The sequence below is a fragment of the Hyposmocoma kahamanoa genome, unplaced genomic scaffold, assembly GCF_003589595.1.
Source record: "Hyposmocoma kahamanoa isolate Upper Pololo Valley unplaced genomic scaffold, ASM358959v1 95, whole genome shotgun sequence".
Taxonomy (NCBI): domain Eukaryota; kingdom Metazoa; phylum Arthropoda; class Insecta; order Lepidoptera; family Cosmopterigidae; genus Hyposmocoma; species Hyposmocoma kahamanoa.
Window position 1 is genome coordinate 3,834,471 of NW_020654972.1, and position 8,062 is coordinate 3,842,532.

An 8,062-nucleotide genomic window follows, 5' to 3' on the forward strand; every position below is an offset into this window, starting at 1 on the left:
TTGGGCATCCCTTGCAGTTTCCATAGATGTACTGCAAATTCAGTACATGTGGTCTAGGCACAGTGTCAGCGAAAGTAGTGCAGTGGGTGGTATTAATTTACGCGTTCAGCTAATTAGTCGTGTGCGGACTGATGGCAACCGTTGCGGGCGCGGCGGTCCGGTCGTTCGACGACAGCAGTAGGTGTACGTGTTTTGGATACTTGCGAGAGTGCTTGCTTTCTTTTCGGCAACTCGTCTGTAATTATGTGGTTTGAATGTTTATAGCATTTTGATCTGTAACTCGTTTCCATACTAGAGAAATTGCCCATTAGTATTGATGTGTCACCGTGAATATCTGTAAATACTATTTTGTATATAAGGAAGCTATTTATTATTTTTAGGTTAATAATAAAGGTAACTGTTGATGTATTTGTAATAAATATTTTTTGTGAGAATATTGCCGTTTTTATACCAAAACCTACACGGACTCTTCTGCATTAATGAGACTTGCATATATGGCGATATATAAGCACATAACAATGACGAAGTAGACAGCGCTTTGTCCCGTAGTCACCATCGTAGAAATAACTTCATGAAAATATATCTCCATTGGTGTAGTACTACAAATTTGTCTATGCTGTTGAAAAAGTACGATTGGTTTTCAAAAACGATAATTATGCTTGAATGGTGCGTCTGTCGCCAACTACATGTATTATGTTGTTAGCACCGCATAATACATACTGCAGTGAATTGCCAATTTCACTTGCAAGAAAGTGTAGAAATTGGAAACGGACAAACTTTACGTTTTGGTTTTAATTTTGTGAGTAAAAATATATTTCACTATTTAATGAATCATAAAATTAACTTACAATATAAATATGTCCTGTATAAAATTGTTATGATGCTTGTTTTTCATTGGGATTTGAGCAAAACGGGTATTTTTGTTTTTACGTTGTATTAAATTTTTTTTAAAAAGTTACCTTTTAAAACATTATTTATTTATTTGGAACAAGATTAAAAACTTTAAATACTAAATAACGAATACAATGTTATTTGCGACATCCTGAGCATTGGAATCAATCCTGTTTTAAATTGACGAATGTAAACATTACTGAGGGTCTATTTGATCAGGTAAGACGTCACTGCAAATTTTATCTCTTGATCTATATGGTTAAGGTAAAATTTTAATTGAATGGTTAAATACGTGTTCTGATACCGATATGTATATGATTGTATTACAACTTGTAAACATAACGGAATTAATCTTATTTTTAAACGGCTAACGTAAAATGTAATTGCAGTAGCCATGAGCGAGGAAATCATCAACCCACTTTTACAACCTACTGCTAAGAAGAGGGTTAAGGCCATGTTCCACCTCACTGGCCCAATTCGTAACATTAAATAATACACTAGAATGAAATATGTTAACACTCCAATCGTCAATTTCCGTAAAACTCGAATAGCTCCGAAATTTGGGGTTTAGAAAATATTACGGTTGTAAAAGTGTGCCAGTTGAAATGAATGCAGGAAATCAAGACGCTTGTCAAATTCAAAAGATTTTTTTTTATCAACAGTTGCTCTACTTTGTGTACCAAGTAGTCCCCCGTACGTAACTTGGTAGTGTTTTGTTTTGTCTGTTTAACTACCGATGAAATTATTCAATAGCTTCACGGTCCAAGGGACACATAGACTTTTGTGCGACGCGCATTCACTTCCGAATTCTGTTATGTAAGTATTAAGCACGAATTTATTCGTACAAGTTCGACGATCTTTGAACGTAATGGGATCAATTAAAGAGAATGTCTCTTAGTCCGTATTTGTTCGGGATTTAGAGATAGTCTTGGAAGCTGCCACACAAAAATATTTTGATATAAGTGTTCTAGTTAACCTTTAACTAGGCGATCGTGCTGCATTTGCTACCATATAGAAGACATCAACGACATAGTACATGCGATTTTAAATTTAGGACATAGTTCTGCCCCTTGAAGGAGTTTGCAATCCTGTTTAACAATATCTTTATTTATTTGATTTTATATTACAAACTACAAGCCCATGTAGTCCATACTGCTGTCCTTCTTTTAAATTTGTACAATACTTGATTTCTGCGGCAATCGCAAGGGGAATTTTGATTCACAATCATAACCTCCAAACCGCTCTAAGAGAACTAAGACCACATAAATTTGTATAATGTACGTCTGAAGAGTTATATAAAAGTATGTAAACATAGATCAGTGAAAGTAAACCCATTAAGGTAACGAGAGCCTTATGTTATCGCATGAAATTCGATTGCCTGTACACGTGTGTATCGACCTTTACGTTATGAAGATGCTATTATAACGAATATACATGGTGTAGAAGAAAGGTGTAGTCATAAGCCAAATGAGAATATATAAAAAATTCGTTTTTTTTATTTTTTATTTAAGACTTAAGTCAAGAGTCTATCTGAAATTTTGTTTTATATCCTAAAATACTAACCTTTTGTTACGTCCTGTATTTAGTATATTTCCTTAACTTGCACATTATATGACAATATTCAACCAAAGGATCCCTTTTTTTTTGTTTTGGTGCCTCTCTAATAAAGTCGGTCAACAAAAAACTGGTATTTCTTTCGGATATAATCTAGCAACTGATCATCAGCGCTCACGAAACAACAGGTTGAATTATTCAATAATCCACGATCGATTTACTCAGAATTTTAATATGGAATTTTTGACATAGATTAAATAATATATAATAAAAAGAACACTATGTATTGTTATTTAAAATACTTGTACATATATATTTTTGATTGTTTGAGGATCTTGCTATATTTGTATTGGGACTTATTAATGTTAATTTTTAAATTTAAAATAAACGATATATAGTATACATACGACCGTGGGTTTCATAAGTCCGTGATTTTGAGAAGAAAAAACTTTGTTTTTTTAATTGAGGTTTAGATTTTTACGTATTTTTTTTTAATTCTATACACCTTGACCAGCGGTATCCTAACTTCTTCAACTCATCAAAATTTTTTGTCAAACTGAAAAATAAGCCTCTGTGTCAGCTATCACTTCCTCATTAGATGAAAATCGATAAAAAAATCAGATGAAAAGTCAAATGGGGCCAAATCTGGTGAATACTGGAGGTGTGGCAAAAGTTCGTATCATAATTTTATTATCATAATTCAACCAGTTTTGATGTTGTGTTTGCTTTTGAGAAACGGAGTACTCGAAAGTTCGATTTCTCCATTTTCAAAAAATATATTGATCTCACCAACTTTTTTATTAATTTTTTCCTTTTTTTTCCGTTAATTTTATAAAAGTAGCATCAGTTGCTTAGTACGGAGTTCTAAATTTAAGAAATAAAAATGAATTCCGAAAAAAGTTTTTATTTAACCTTAAACTCATGCATTTATCAAACTACCCTCGTATACATGTATAAGTCATGTATTTATCAAATATATGTATATATATATATAATATAGAGTAATAAGTCTACCTCTTAAATGAGACATACAAACTGAAGAGTCTCTAGGTGTTTGCATAACAATAATAGCATGATTTCAAGAGTTCTTATAAAAGTACTAGAGTGCACTTGTATCATTAGCTAGTGCCATCACTGGTACAACTGGCGTGGATTGTATTTATTTATATTACCAATATAATACGAATACACTTACAGATGAGTAGAATCGTATTTTATAAACTAAAGTAAGTTTTTCCAAATACTGCTAAGCAGATATGTACTACCAGTACCATGATATAATATGCCCGTATTCACTTTCCAAAATGATAAATTTTGAATTAGTGGTAATTGTAGAATTCCGTCTAATAATAATTTACTGCATCATAATGAGTGTATAATGCAATTGAACAATTAATTACAATTAGGAAGTTAATTATTAAGCAATGAATAAATATCAAACCTATTACTGACCGACGACGGTTGATTAAAAAATTTGTCGAATGTTTCCGGTTTTCTTTTTAATGTAGGTCAGCGCCATCTGTTTATTTTGCAGTGTATTAACTAAAGTGCTGATGTTTCGAACTTCGTATGAAAATTTAATTCTACGCACGTTCTGTTGCTTTACTTTCCACGTTCATTCTGTTAGATGATATTGTAGATCACAAGAGATGGCGCTTGTAGTAGTAGCTATATAATACGTTTTTTTCTCTTTATATAATTAGGAACTTTGAAACGTTTGCATGTAACAATTCCAATGCATATAAATAATAACTTACAAGTCTGAGCTGCGTTACTGGAGAGAAGACTATACGAATAAAAACTACGGCGATTCTTTGGTCTTCAGGTCACTACATTAATAAATTTTTATTAGCATTTTATACGCCATTTGTATGAAATAACTGTTAAAAATGGTTGTTGTTTGTTTAAATTTTTAGGAACTCAATCATATTTAGATAACATAAAATTAAAAACAACGTCATTGTAACGATGCTCGAGAGGGATCATTTTTTAAGCTTCTGCATTAAGTTCATGTAAATCGATACGTAGTTGTTTAAGTTAATATGTTTGCAATTGATATTTTAAACTTTCTGGTGTACTGTCTGCTTAAAGGTAAAACCACAAAAGTAATATTTTCTACAAAAAATCTTCAAATTATGTACCAGTTGCATTGACCTACCATGGGTCAATGACCAGTTGTAAGAAATTCAGCATCTTTCTGCAGATAAAACTCTTATTAAGTTTATAGGTTTTTTGTTATTGAGTTTCACGTGAAGAAAGATAGTGATTTTCTTATCATAGCTATATAAATTACATTTTTTGTGGTAAATGTCACTCATGTGGTTTTACCTTTCAACCGACGATATATTTGCTTTTTATCGAGGTTTTATTTCAAACTTAGTGTTATTTTTTTAATGTAACAACTCTGTATATGACTTTTTTTAAGCATACCTTCAAGATTGATAGAGATTTGAATCCGAAACGTCGCGTTTACAATGCGCGCGTTGATACCATTCAGATATTTCAAGTTTTTGTAATAATGATACAATATATAGCCTATAAATAGTCCCACTGCTGGGCCTGTCTCTTTTTACAATGAGATGGCTTGGACTTATGACACGGGCCCGATACGGATTGGAAACTTCACACATATCATTAAATAGCTTTGCAGATGTGTGCCGGTTTCTTCACGATGTTTTCTTTCACTGAAAAGCTCATGGTAAACAAATTAAATTTCGCACAACAATTCCGAAAAACTGAGAGGTGCAAGCCCGGATTCGAACCCACGCCCTCTGCTTCTAAGGCTGCAACGGTTCATTTCTAGTCGTAGATAAGGAACAAGCTGTTTGACTAGCTTAGTCATCTTATTAACCAAACTAACGGATTAGTCACGCATTTAAGTCGAATTTTTGGCCAACACGACGAATCAGTCCGTGGTCTTTGGTCACGTGGGTGCGTACCTACAGATCTAGCGAAAGTGCCGCAAATCTGCCTGTTTGCGAAAGGCTGGCGAGCTGCATACGAGCATTACGTAGTGCGATCTGTTCGCGTGCCGTACGCGCGTCACATATAATAACGTGTATTTACTTGCACGCATGCAGCACGCGTGCAATAGGTATGTGAGCAGCATGCGCGCAGCGCACATGCAGCGCGTTCGCGGCGCATACGCCAGATCTGTGAGCTTTCGCGGCGGTGACTTGAGGAAAACTGAGCTTAGTTTTATGTCGCCTTAGAGTGAAAACCTTTCATACGCGTTTTCACATACCTAGTTCGTTATTACCGATTTTTGTTGAAGAAAAACTTATAAACTTCTTCCTCAAATATATTATTAAAGTAACATAATATCTGAAAGGAGTAAAATTTAACTAATTGAAATGCTAACTACAAACATTGTTGTGTTTACTTTATTGAAGAATTACATACCAATCACATACGAGGTATTCAGTTTAAGACGACGTTATTAGTAATTGAATCACTTATCTCGGATTCACTTTTTTATAATACCAAGTGACGGACAGGGTAAGTCGTGCGCTTGGTGGTAAGCGACACGCCTATCCATAAGAATAGGCGTGTCGCGCTGTTATCAGTTGCAGTGCCACTCAGAGCTTTAAATCGCAAAGATCTTAGGGATACTGCCACTGCGCCCGTCACCCTGAGGCATAAGCTGACAAGTCCCATGTGCTTGTAATTTCACCAGCACCCTTACCCATCAAAACCGGAACGCAGTAATGCTCACATTACTGCTTGGCTGCAGAAATGGGTAAGTGGCAGTACCTCCCTGTACGAACTCTTTAACAAGGTGCTCTATAATGTTATTAAATTAGTAAACTATCTGGACCACACAGAGAACCTACTAGGTAGAATGTCGCGATTACGATCACCGCAATATTCAAGATTAAAAGGGCAGTCAGTACCTATTACATTATTTAAAGTAAATACATTGCTGTCAACTATATCAACTAATAATTTAGTAACGAGCATTTTTATTTGGACAACTGACAGAGAGTTAGTGATCTAATGCCAATTAGAATAACACTTAAATTGTACAAACACTTATTTATGCAGTCAGTTGCGGTACCTTCTTCCCACGTTGTAATTTGCACGTACCTACATAAGATGAACTCGATGGCGGTGAGTTCCATGGCCACTCAAACTTAGTGAGTGTAATAAGTAGGTGATTTTTGTGAAATTGAATGGATAATATCTGGTTAACGGTATTTAATTCTATAGGTCCACATGTCAAACCAAATCAAATATTTTTAATTCGTAGGTAAACAAATTACTTGAAATTGTCACATCGATTAAAAAAATAAAACTCTTTAACAGATCAAATTCACCTGAGAGTGACTCTTTGCAATAACCAAAAATATTCTTAATCATCACAGGACTATATCGAGTTCTTAGGTTTTCGCGATGAAAATGAAACTGTTTTTCCGGATTTAAATGGCGCATATTTGTTTTTTCGCGATTTAAATGCGGAGAAATACTTTCATTTCTTATTACATGACTAAATAAACATTTTCAATAGTACAGTCAAGAGCACATAAATCTTAACACTTTGGACCGTGGGATCGTTCATATTGCAAGCGCCGTAGAGTTAAATTTAAGTCATGCTTGACCTACTCTTGACTCAGTACCAGTTAGAGTAATTTTTCCTGTAAGGTTGAAAATAATGGCCGTCTTATTTACGATAATAACAATAATAATAAAAACGCACACACTCATCATAGCCCCGCACTAGAGAAACCCTGTGTCGCGGGTGCCGTGGACAAACACATGGACAACCACAAATTACACCCAAACTCACGAGAGAAATAAATGTAGGCCATACAAATATTTCTCCTGGCCCGGGAATCGAACCTTGGACCTCTGCGTGATAGGCCGGCATGGTAACCGTTCGGCCACAGAGGCAGTTAAAACGAGCTTGTCTCTTGTCAGCATAGCAGTAGAGCTCTTTGTAGAAGAGTTCAAACTCAAACTCAAACTCAAAATAATCTTTATTTCATAGGTAAGCATTATTACACTTGAAATCGTCACAATGGTTAAACTCTACCGCTCATTCGTAAGGCAGATTCCCCTGAGAAGAATGAGCAAGAAACTCTAGGGGTTGCTCTTTGTAAATAGCATTTACAATATTTTTTTATTTTTATTTGAAACATCAGAGATCGAGACTACCTCCATGAGCTAAACGGGTTACTACCACGGATTTTTGTCATCCAAGTACGCAGAAGTTGTATAATAACCTTTAGTATAAAGTTTTTGTTTCACTATAGTTTTAAACCTCGAGAAAGGCAAATTTTGTATATCAACCGGAATCTTGTTATAGAAGCTTATACATTGCCCCTTAAATGATTTTTTGACTTTGTGAAGACGACTATCAAGAAAAGCTAGTTTATTTCTATTCCTCGTATTAATGTTATGTCTGTCACTATTTTTCATAAAGAAATTACTATTCCTTTTAACATAAATTATATTTTCATAAATGTATTGTGAGGCTAGTGTAAGAATGTTAATTTCCTTAAACTTATCTCTCAAAGATACTTTGGGGCCCAGATTGTAAATTGCCCTAACTGCACGTTTCTGCAGGACAAAGATTCTATTGATATCGGCGGCATTACCCCAAAGCAAAATGCCGTAT